Here is a 12592-nt window from a genome sequence, read left to right as displayed (position 1 = left end):
CTTGATAGGTACTATGTCACTGAAGTACATTTCTGCTGCATGTGGTATTTCTGGGAGGAAAACTAAAATAAACCAGTGGAATCTCTCATGGGTGGTGAGGTTGCTCACTGAAAAAGCTTGCAGACCCATTTTGAAGGGTTCAAAAGAAGCTACTGCTGAAACCCCACTTTCAGCTTGATCTTGCACAGAAATGCTGGGTTTACTTTCACTATTCTACAAGAAAGGGAATATTTTACTCTATATGAGATTGCAATGTTAGCTGGAAACAAAGCCAGTCAGACAGCTCGTACTCTGTAGCTCACAGGGAATTCCTTTATTTACTGTATAGTGGGCAATGGCAGACAGAAGTGCTCTAGTGGACTGCACAGTCAAAAAGATTAATGGAAGTTGGTCAGTCAGATACATCACCTGATGACTGAAGTTCTATATCCATTTTTCCGGCCCAATAGTCCTTTTAAACAACAGAACTACCAACAAAGCAAAATGTATTTAAGTTAATAAGAATCTTAGTTTGCTAAACAACATAGGACCATGTAAGCTGTGAAGATAGAGAGAGTTTGGTTTCTCTCTTCTTTGTGTCCAACTGTAGGCCAGACTCTCAATGCACATAAATCGGTGTAACACTAAATGAAACGAACAGAGAAAAACTAATTGACTTTCTGCCCCTTGAGACAGAGGGTGTGGCCCTAAAGGTCTAACTAGTTTTGAATTGTCCACCTATCACAGTCATTAGCTAATGCTCCAGAAGAAAGTGAGAATCACTTAAAACACATTTGCCTGTCTATTGGAGAAAAGGGCTGTTCTTTCTTGGCCATCACAGGTGCTGAGTTTATAGTGTTTTCTTAGCATTGTTTACTTTCCATCTTGTTAGTTACCATAACTATGTTATTTGTGGCTGTAACGTACCCAGTTTTTCATCTATCTCCAGGAGGTCAAAAATTATTTTTAATTTCAAATATAATTTGTATAGCTTCTGGTAAGGTTCTTCAAGTATACATGCAGTATTTCTATCATATTGTAAAACTGGAAGGATCCACAATATTTGGAAGTAAAGAGGGTCCAAAGAAAACTTAGACTGCAATTTTCAAAAGTGGAATGCAGCCAATACCAGCTAAAGGCTACACAGAAACCAATGGAATCTATTCTTTAGCAACTTTTTTGTTTGTGTTGAGATCTCTGGTAAGGTCCTCTGGGAAAACATACCACATATCCCTTTAAAGTCCAACCAAAATATCATCTATCCTGTTCTCAATACAGCAGCCTTACTGAGATAAGCAATTCAAAAAATAAAAAAATTCTTCCATAGTAAATCCGATACTAATGAAACACTGTTTTTTGCCAGTTTCCCTATGCTTTTCCAATCCCAGTGAGATTCTGTTCTACAACAAAAAAGCAGTCAAGTAGCACTTTAAAGACTAACAAAATAATTATAATAGTCTTTAAAGTGCTACTTGACTGCTTTTTTGTTTCGATAGTATATAAGCTAGCACTGCTCCCTCTCTGTTACTGTTTTACAACAGGGAGTCAGATTGTTTGACAAATGTAGAATGTTAAAATTAAAACAACATACCTGTGGTCCTCTCAGAAATCAAACAGTTTTTATTTTCTTGGCATGAGGGGATTTTGGGTCACAGTTAAATAGCTTATGAACTCATTTCCTAAAATTTCAGCCTTCCAAAGGCTTTCTTTCTCTGGCTTATTTTTAATTCAGTCAATTTGTAAAACATATTCAGGCCATATCTTCCATAATATTTTATCATAAATCCCATTCAATTTCACATGTATGGTTGCAAGCTTTATTGCTTAACAAACATTACATCTGCTCTCCCATAATTTATATCTGAATGGGTTTATTATAGACATAGCATTTCATTCATTGTGCAGTTAATTCTGTGGTGCGCTGCCTGCTCTCTGTATGGTTGCTCTACCATTATGTGCTTTCAGTACAATTGAATTTTTTCCTTGGGAGTTTTATAAAATGGTTTATGAATATGTAATACAAATTGTATTAACAAGGCAAATGTACGTTTTATTTCTTTTATGACCATTTCCATTCAATGGCTGGTATGAGAACATGTACGTCTCATGCAGTTCCTAGCATCTATTAAATAGAGATAGCTGTACATTACTGCTTTCAAGGGAAAATAAACAAACACTTCTGAAGTGCCGCAGTCACCATTATGCTAATGAGACACTGCATATTCATTGCACTGCCTCATTAGCATCCCCCTTTCAAAAGTGGGGTGCTAGTGTAGACACAGCAATAGGAATAACACCTATTTCAAAATAAGAGCTGTTAAGACAAGGAATAGAATCTGTTTCAAAATAAGCCATAGTGCGTCCAATGGCTCTGTTTCAAAATAGGTTCTATGTGTGTAGATGATGTATTTTAAAAAGCTAAGTGCTATTTTTAAATGCATTTGGTGTGTAGGGCTGTGAATACATTACCCCCTCCTTTTCGTAAAGGGCATGTAAATTATGACCATTCAAAAATGCAAATGAGGCACTGATGTGAATATTCATTGTCTGATTTGCATAATGGCAGCCACCTGGCCCATCAAAAGTACTGATTTGGGAAGAAGGGTGCTTTCAAAATCAGGGCACCCTTTTGAAGGAACCCTGACTATCCGGCACTGGCTATTTTTAGTTCTAAATCAGCACTTTTGATGGGCTGGGTGGCTGCTGTTCTGCAAATGAGGTGCTGAATATTCATATCAGTGCTTCATTTGCATTTCTGAACACCTGTAACTTACATGCCCCTTCTGAAGGGGAGGAGTAGTGTAGCCATGGCCTAGCTGTGTTATTTTAAAATAAGCTATTTCAGAATAGATCTTCCAGAATAGCTTATTTCAAAACAAGGCTGCTGTGTAGACATACTCACTGAGAGCTATTTTTCGAATGCTTGCCCAGGAAGCATATAAATGCATGCTTAGTTCTTTTTAATGCAGTAACACCTAGACATGGCAGCCCCATTGTGCTATTGTACATACTCATAACAGGAAAATGCTCCCTGTCCCAGAGAGCTTACACTCTAACTATAAAACGAGTGATAATAGGTGAAAAACTAATGGATGGGGTGGAGCACAGGATAAAAATGAGCTGATTATAACAAATGAAAGGGCCTGGGCCACCTTGCCATTTTCAAGGCATCATGGCAAAGGTGGGGTTTAACATCCCATTGATGGCAGGGTAAGGGGCGCAGTTGCCCCTGGGCCTGGAATTTCAATGGGGCCTGGAGCTCCAGCTGCCAATGCTGCTATTTCAGCAGCAGTGGCAGCCATAACTTTGGACCACTCTGAACAGCTGTGGCAGCACTGCTCTGCCCCTCCATGTGGCTATGAGAGCGCAGGGTGCTGTATGGTGACCTAAGTAGCAACAAGGGGGCAGTGCCCTAGGCCATGCCCTTTCTGCCCTTGGCCACATCCTTTCTGCCCATGGCAACTCCCTTTCTCAGCGTGCAGTTCCAGGTCTGCCTCCCACCTGGCTCCAGGACCCTTGCAGGCTGTCAGCCCACTAGGCTTTAATTAGAGATTTGAAGAGGATAATGGTCTTAAGGCTGTTTGCAGGGAAGCACAAAGGCTAGCATGGAAGAAAGCAAGATGCTAGCTGGTAAATTTCTTTAGTAGACCAGGAAGGCTGAAATCATTGCCAGTCAAGGTGTGGGTCTGTACTCTCACAGATATTAGGTGGGGTGCGGCAAAGCCATGAGCTCACATAGCATGTGGTGTGTAACAAGACTTAAATAGTGCTATGATGCTTTCGTACAGAGAGACAGAACCTCAGCTAGTGGCAATTGTCTGCTTTCCATTGATTTTGATTGAGCTTTGAAACTGGGCTTCAGAGAGGCGGATGAGCCCATTATCACATATATGAATAGTACGTACTGAAATTAATGCCACTGGGGCTGCGTCTACACGTGCACGCTACTTCGAAGTAGCGGCAGTAACTTCGAAATAGCGCCCGTCACGTCTACACGTGTTGGGCGCTATTTCGAAGTTGAAATCGACGTTAGGCGGCGAGACGTCGAAGTCGCTAACCCCATGAGCGGATGGGAATAGCGCCCTACTTCGACGTTCAACATCGAAGTAGGGACGTGTAGACGATCCGCGTCCCGCAACATCGAAATAGCGGGGTCCTCCATGGCGGCCATCAGCTGGGGGGTTGAGAGATACTCTCTCTCCAGCCCTTGCGGGGCTCTGTGGTCACCGTGGGCAGCAGCCCTTAGCCCAGGGCTTCTGGCTGCTGCTGCTGCAGCTGGGGGTCCGTGCTGCATATACAGAGTCTGCAACTAGTTGTTGGCTCTGTGTATCTTGCACTGTTTAATGAAAGTGTGTCTGGGAGGGGCCCTTTAAGGGAGCGGCTTGCTGTTGAGTCCGCCCCGTGACCCTGTCTGCAGCTGTGCCTGGCTCCCTTATTTCGATGTGTGCTACTTTGCCGTGTAGACGTTCCCTCGCTGTGCCTATTTCGATGTTGGGCTGAGCAACGTCGAAGTTGAACATCGACGTTGCCAGCCCTGGAGGACGTGTAGACGTTATTCATCGAAATAGTCTATTTCGATGTCGCAACATCGAAATAAGCTATTTCGAAGTTGGGTGCACGTGTAGACGTAGCCTGGATCTGCATAACAGAAGAGTGTGGAGTACTGGTTAATGAGCTCTTTATCATCTAAGCTCTGCTATATTTTGTATAAACATATTTTGTACTTAGAAGCTCGGGTAGGAATTCCTTTTTGGCAGCTGAGAATACTGGCACATTGCACAAAGGCAGGCACAAACTCTAATTTATTTATATGAGGTAGTTTTGATCTTTTGGTTCCCCACAGTTACCTTGGTGGATCTGTGGTGGATTCGCTTAGGCACTTTACCTCCTACGGCATGTTCTCAATCTTCTGAGCTGGCTCTGGCTTAAGAATGCCAACCCTGAAAAACATCTTGCTCCTGTTCTACACCTTCGACTGCTGGCTACAAGCAAGAAACTCTGTACTGAGACTTTGGCCCTCTCATGGACTGCATGGGCTAATGACTTTCCATTAGCTCTTCCGTACCAGCTGTGAGATTTTTTTCTTTGGGGTTGGCAGACTAAGAGGAGGAAACAGAACACTTTATATGTTTCTGCTATGGTCTCCATGCAGATCCAGAGTAGAGATTTGTTGTGGGAGTTCAGAATGTTACCAAGGGCTTGTCTACATGTACCCAGAGACTGATGCCCCATAAATCTATCTCTTGGGGATCAAACACTTAGTGCACTCCCGTTGATCCCAGGACACCACAGGCTCATGAAGAGTAAGAGATGCCAGTGGGAGAATTTCTCCCATCAACCTCCCTCCTTGGAAATGCCACAGAAATTCAGCTTACAGTATGTCAACTTCAGCTATGCTATTCATGTAGCTGAAGTTATGCATCTTGTCAACTTTCCCTCTAAGCGTAGACCTGTAACAAGTCTGCCTATGTGGTGGTACCATCACTAAGTGAGTAATCCCTACAAAAAAGTGTGAACTCATTCATGTGCAACAAAAAATATAGGAAAAAAAACCATGGTCATTTGTTGTAATAAATATTACAGCTATATGGCCAGATTCTGCTTTGAGATACACCAACTTAAATTTGGAATAGCCCCATAGAAGATATTCTGGTTTAACAACTGTAATTTAGGGAAGAATGTATTTGACCCATACACATTTCATATGATACTTTATGGAAAAACAATACCATCTGTGAATTTCAGAAACAATGTCCCCAGCCTCTCCAAGTTCATCATCAAAAACAAGCTTCCCAGAGATCAGGACACACTAACTTAAAGCAGCATCAGATTCTGCCAACAGTTGCAAAATCTGTAGACATATCTCCACTGATACTATGATCAATAGACCTCATAACACACCTTTCAAGATCCATGTGACCCACACATTTTTATCATTTCGTGCAATAAATGCCCCAACAACAACTATGTGGATGAGCCCAGACAATCACTATGCTCTTGAATGAACTCGCACATGAAAATAATAAAAGAAAAAAAAGCACAAAACCCAAACCCTACCAATGTGGGTGAATACTGCTCACAAAGTGATTGTTCTGTTTCTGACCTCTCAGCCTCATTCTCAAAGGAAACCTGCACAATCACTTCAAAGACAAGCGTGGGAACTTGGATTCATAACTTTGCTCGACACTAAATATGATGGACTGAATAGTGACACCAGATTTATGACAACAATCCATAATCCATTAACAACTGCTCTCTCCAATCGCCTTTTTATCATCCTCTGCCTTTCTTTCTTCCCCATGATGACTGCAGGGGTGTTAATTGGCCACTTCACCTTGAATGGGCCATTGAAATGTGAGACCATCTGTTCCATCTTGTAGCGGTGCTACTCTGAGCATTGCAGCTGACAGACTTTGCTAGGCCTCTGGCAAGGTGGAAGAGGCGTTTCTGGGCCTCCAGAAATAGTATGACTGTATTTCCCTACTCTGAATACAGGATACCTGGTAAAATGACACATTCAAGTGAGTTCAATGGCAGTAAATCAGAACTATGCAGTCCAAATGTTCAAATTAATATCAAGTTGGCTCAGTGCCTGTTAAAGAGAAATATTGAGTAGCTGGAGTCTTTTACCTCCTTATCTTTTAAGTTTGCACTGGGAGAGGTGACACACACATTCAAGGTGAAAATAAACAAATTCCTACTAGAATAAAAGCTCAAATATTTCACAGTGCGGATGATTCACCATTGGAACAAACTGTGAAAGTAAGTGACAGATTTTCCATTTCTTGATGTCTTCTAATGAAGACTAGGTGCCTTTCTGATGTGTGCTTGAGTCAAAACTTAGCTGCTATGATATAAATGAGGGCTGGGATATGCAGAGGTCAGATTCAATGTTGTAATGGTCCTTTCTGGCCTTAAAGTCTACTAACTAATGAAAAGCTGAGTGTGGCATAGGGAGCAAGCTCTAGGGCTTTACTGTGTAGCTGGCCTGATGCCCAGACTCAGCTGTCATTAAGTGGGATGATGCAGGGGAAGCCACTCAAACAATCTGAGACACACCAGACTTAAAAGGGAGGTTTGGGTGTGGCAGAGACATCACAAAGGATTTTTGCAGGACCTCTGCCTATTGGGGGACAGTGGTGGGAGGTTGTGATCTCACAGAGAGACCCTGACATCAGCCAGGTGGGACAGAGGTACAAGGCGGGGCAACTGCAGAAACTCCGATGGCTTTGCAGCAGTAACGCTCTTTCTCAAGCATGAGGAACTTTATCAGAATTTCTCCTTTCCTATTATTAATTTTGTAGTCTTTGTTTAGAGGATAAGTGCTTCAGAGAAGTTGAGAACCTGTTCAGTCTGATCCATCTAGTACCAGCTGAATTCCAGGCCCAGAAATTATTAGGGTAAGATGATATGATTTCTTACCAAGGACTTTGTCCTGGACAATCACTGGGACCAAGGAGGGGTTGTCCTTTTCTCATTTCCTCCTTCCCTCCCTCTTTCTCTTCTCCTGCTTCTTTTCCCCTTTTTCCAGTCCTCCCCGCCTCCACTAATGATGGCAATGTGCATGTCGAGGACTTTACTGTCACTGTGACAGCTCTCACAGAAAGGTGGGGCTGGAATGTTGCTTGGAAACTGATACCCTCTGGTGGTGACCTTGGCCATCCTTTTAGACTTCTGCTGAGACCCCTCCACCACTCATCTCTCAGAGGCTCAGTGCTGATTGGCTCAGCAGGTGGCTATTGACAGGGAAGACTCAAGTCCTGTAGTTCTCTTTTAAGACTAAACAAGCATGTCACAAGCAATCATTGGATTTGATTGATTGTGCTGCTGCTCTGCAATTATTGTCTCTGTGCAGCTCTTGAGTCTCTCTAATGCTCCAGTTCTTCTCACATACTTGCTGAATAATGACCATGAACAATTGTTTATTTGTATTTGTATCTATTTGAGAGCATTTTATTCTGATTAGTCAATGGCCGTGTCTACACTAGCCCCAAACTTAGTTTGTTTAACATTTTTTCCTTCTTTTACCACAGCTGCCACTCTGACCCAAGTAATCTTCATCTGAGCTACACTGAACTGATACGTTGAGAAGTGTGCTGGTAGTCTGACGCTTTTGAATAGTTCAAGGTAAGGAGAGTGATCGAGGGCAAGAGATGGCCCTGAAAGCAGAAAAAGGAGAAGACGGTATGAGTGATAGTAGCATGGTAGGGCATAGGATGAAGATAGGAAAAGAAGTTAAAGCAGAGCAAGGACAGGAGTGCTACTTTTTGTAGGATCCATTACTGTGGGATACATTATTGTTGCCTTCTATACGAGTCATTCTAAAAGAAGACCTTCAGATAGGTGGATATTGACTATGGCAGTCTTGCCAGGATATAACCTTTTGTCCTAGTAAATCATTTGGAAAAAAAATCTGTTACCAGTGTTCTGATGTATTGAACCCTAATTTTAATAAAGTTCAAAATTTTTCTCTGTTTGAGTAGAGTGACCAGATAAAAAGTGTGAAAAATTGGGCTGGGAGTAGTAGGTAATAGATGCCTATATCTTTTGAAAATACACAAATATTGTGACTGTCCCCATTAAACCAGAATACCTGGTCACCCTATCTTTGAGAAACTATGTTTGACCACAATAGATAGCATTAAAATGCAAATCAAGGGCAAGTTTGTTCTCCATGCCTGTAGCAACTTATCAAGTCACTTTGTACAAACCACTTTGCCAGGCATTGCTGGGGGAGGGAAAAAAGCACATTCAGCATGAATAAAACGTGACAGTGATATGCTAAGAAACTGTGATCTGTTATGACTGTGATAACAGTGTGAACCTCTGAGTGTGAGGAGAAGATCACAATGCACAAAAACTGTGAAGTCAGCATAAAGTGTCCATGGCCCACTCTGACTTCTGTCACTCCTGCTAATGCTCTACAATATGCTATGACTGTGATGCACATGCAGTGAGCTCAAAGTGACATATGGCCAGAGTGCAACAGCAGGGCCAGAAATAATGTGGTCTTTGCTATTTGCAGCCAGATGGACACAGATGCAAAATATGTTGGGCAGACTGTACAAACTTGCTCGTAATCATACCAATGATTTAATAACTTTTAACTGCAGAGTTTGAGTTTGAAGATATAGTGTTGATTCCACACATTATTCTCATTAAACATTTTACTGTCACAGATGTTAGTTGGAAGATTTACCTTATTTATGGAGCTTCCAGTATTTGACTTTGCTACCCATTACACAAGCTTTATTATTAATTATGAACTGGAAAATGATATGGAATAATGTTCAGTATAAGAATCAAGCATGTCTTCCAGTTCAGTGTAAATAAATACAGGAAACCATTTTTCCTCCACTTGGCTTGATTATTCAAGAATTCTTTAACCATTACAGCAGAATCCTTTTCAGAAGAGCACTTTTCTTTCACCCCAGTTGCTATGAGAACATGAATCATCTCTTTAGCACAATAGCAACAACTGTAGTGCTTAAGTGCATCCAGTGATTTTTTACTGTTTGTTCTTTGCTCTCAACAAGATAAGCTGTTGTTATTTCTTTCTTCTTGAACAAGCATAACATGATTGCTGAAAGAGTAGGAATAATTGGTCCAAATTCTCAGGCAGATAGTGTAAACAGACAGAATTCATCTGTCTCAAATACAGTAAATGCGCCTCCAAAAATATGAAAATCGTATCTACTTCTTCAGCCCCAGAGCAAATCTGTTGAGTTTGTTTTCACATAACTATTTTTGGACTGTGCTAATTTGCTAAAGACTAATGGGACTAAAGACCGAAACTAAAGACTATCTAAATTCTTGTATTTAAAGCAGTGATGAGGTGTGTATAGACTTGGCTATCAGCTGGCATGGAAAGGGATGTTATGTTCTCCTCGAATAGACTATCCACCACAGGTCTCTGTCCTCACTGAAATTGTTTCCAGATAACTTAACTTTAAGAGAGGGATAGAGCTGGGTTCAGCTGGAGCAAATTAGTTCATAAAAGAGAATCTGTGTATATACTACAGAAATAACTTTGAAGTTGCTTACTTGAAAGTACAACTTTGAAGGAAGCAGCTTCAAAGTAGAGCATCTAGACACACCCTACTTCGAAGTTAAACTTCAAAGTAAGGTACTACTTCATTCCTGGGAATGGAGTAAGGACTTCAAAGTTGGGCTCCCTACTTCAAAGTTAACTTCGAAGTAAGGAAGAATGTGTGCAGACTCTCTGATGACTACTTCAATGCAGTGTCTAACTTCGAAGTTAACTTTGATGTTAGTTCCTAGCGTAGACACACCTGATATAAAATGGGCAATCTCTTATATGTCTTCTATTTTGCTGGCTGAGCTGAGTCTGGTTATGTCTACACAGCAAAGTTATTCCAGAATAATTTATTTTGGAGGTATTATTCCAAAACAAGCTATTCCAGAATGATGAATCTGAATTACACGGAAGCCCTGGAATAAGCAAAACTTATTCCAAAATAGTGTGTCTACACACAATAGAGCCTATTTTGGATTATAGCCCCTGAAATACTATTGCTACACATCAGAATGTTTCAGGCTAACCTATTCCAAAAGCTCTTTTTTCAAAATAATCCCTATTCCCTGTCTACACAGCCCCCATTCTGAAATATCTGTTTTGAAATACATGCTATTCCAAATAGAATGATGTTTACCAATTTCAAAATAAGCCAAAAATTCCAAATTATTTTCAAGCAGCGGTTGCATTGTATAGAGGCTTGCAAAGTTATTTTAGAATAGCGGCCATAACTTTGCTGTGTAGACATACCCTTTGAGACCCCTTTTAGGGGGATATGTCCAGCTATGAGAAGACTTTTACTTGAACACTGAACTCAGGCTGTTTGATCTTCACTGTGGCTTAGGTAACGTGTCATTGGGATTGTTCCAAATAGTTTAAATTCCTTTACCTCACAAACATTAAGGTCTTTTTTGGCTTTGAGGCCCTGAGCTCAGTCTCCCCATTACTTGCATTTGAATTTTCAGTCTACTCTGTGTCCATGCATCACGCCCTTAACATCAGACCCCAGAGCATCACTCCCAATACCTAGATATTTGCGTCAATAAAGTACTTCCTTGTGGGAGCACAACTGGGAAAATATCCTAGTCTGCAGAACCGGCATTTCTGGTTACCCGAAAATTCTGGATGTCCCTAATCCTCAGATGATCAACATTACACTGAGGTGCATAGATAGGGCAACCATATCTGCCTGTTCCAAATATGGGACATGGAGATATGGGGAGGAGGGGCAGCTCGTCCCTGCTCCACCAAGCCCCAGGGAGCTGGGAAGGAGACAGCAGCCACCGGCCCTCCCCAAGCTCCGGGAAGCAGCAGCTGCTGGCCCTCCCTAGAATTCCCGGGGAAGCGGCAGGGATGCGGCAGCTACCCATGCTCCCCTCACTTTGCCGAGGCCTGGGGAAGTGACCTATGTGCTCTCTTCTGCTGGCGGAAAAGGTAAGTGGGGGGAGAGTCCAAATACGGGACAATTAGTCCCTTTTAAAAAATAAGTAGGGACACCTTTCTGGCATCCCAAATACGGGATCATCCCACCAAATATGGGACAGATGGTCACCTTGAGCATAGAACCACTTTATTCCCAAGCATGAAAAAAATGTCATTCCACCTCTAGAAGTCCTAATTAGATTCCATAAATCACATGGGACACATCAATCTGTTGCAGATTCTAGCAAGTATTCCTGTAAATAATGGAGCTTCTCCGGTTCATTTCACCATTGCAGTGGCTTTACAAGATAATTCCAAGGATAGTTTAACGTTTCAGCAGTGGATGTAACATTGACTTTCAATATAATACAGCAAGATATATTACAAATGCGAAAAAAAAAAAGCTAACAGTGGACAGTCATGTACACGTCTGTTTCCTTTAGAGACCAGCACAGAAAGTTCATACAGGTTAAACCTCTCTAGTCCGGCACCCTTGAGATCTGACTGGTGACAAAGTGGAGAATTTGCCAAACAATGAGAGGTCAATATTGTTTAGAAACATTACCAACACTTCCATGGCTTACTGGGCTCTTATAAGACAATTAGAGGTAAATTAGAGCTAAATAACAGCATGGAACACTGAGAGCCAGGACTGGTGACTAAACATATTTTATGGGACTACAGGAAACTTGGCCAGACCCATACACCCAGCTGCATGCAATCATGATGAACCATGGATGTTGCTCAACCAGAGTGAATGCTGGATTATAGAGATTCAACCTGTATTTAAAAACAAAATTTAATATTAATATTTTCACCCAGTTTGGGAGACACACACATAAATGAACACATACTGATTTTTTTTGGTTGTGCTTTTGGCCAAAATAATTTCCTCCTGATTGACAGAGAAAAAGATAGATGTACATGTGCTTAAAATGATACAGATTTGACTCAGATTTTCAGGTCTTCAGATGTATGGCTAAAAATAGCGGTGTCAATGTTCATATTTAGGTTCCAAGCCCTTACCTCCTCATTGAGTTTCAGAGCTTAGACTTCAGCCAAAGTCCAAATATCTACACTGCTATTTTTAGCCTGGTAGCCACCGCTCTGTGAGCCTGAGTCAAGTGACCTGGGCTTTGATACTCACTGCTGTGG

The sequence above is a fragment of the Carettochelys insculpta genome, chromosome 14, assembly GCF_033958435.1.
Source record: "Carettochelys insculpta isolate YL-2023 chromosome 14, ASM3395843v1, whole genome shotgun sequence".
In the NCBI taxonomy this organism is placed as follows: Eukaryota; Metazoa; Chordata; order Testudines; family Carettochelyidae; genus Carettochelys; species Carettochelys insculpta.
Note: the sequence above shows the minus strand (reverse complement) of the source record.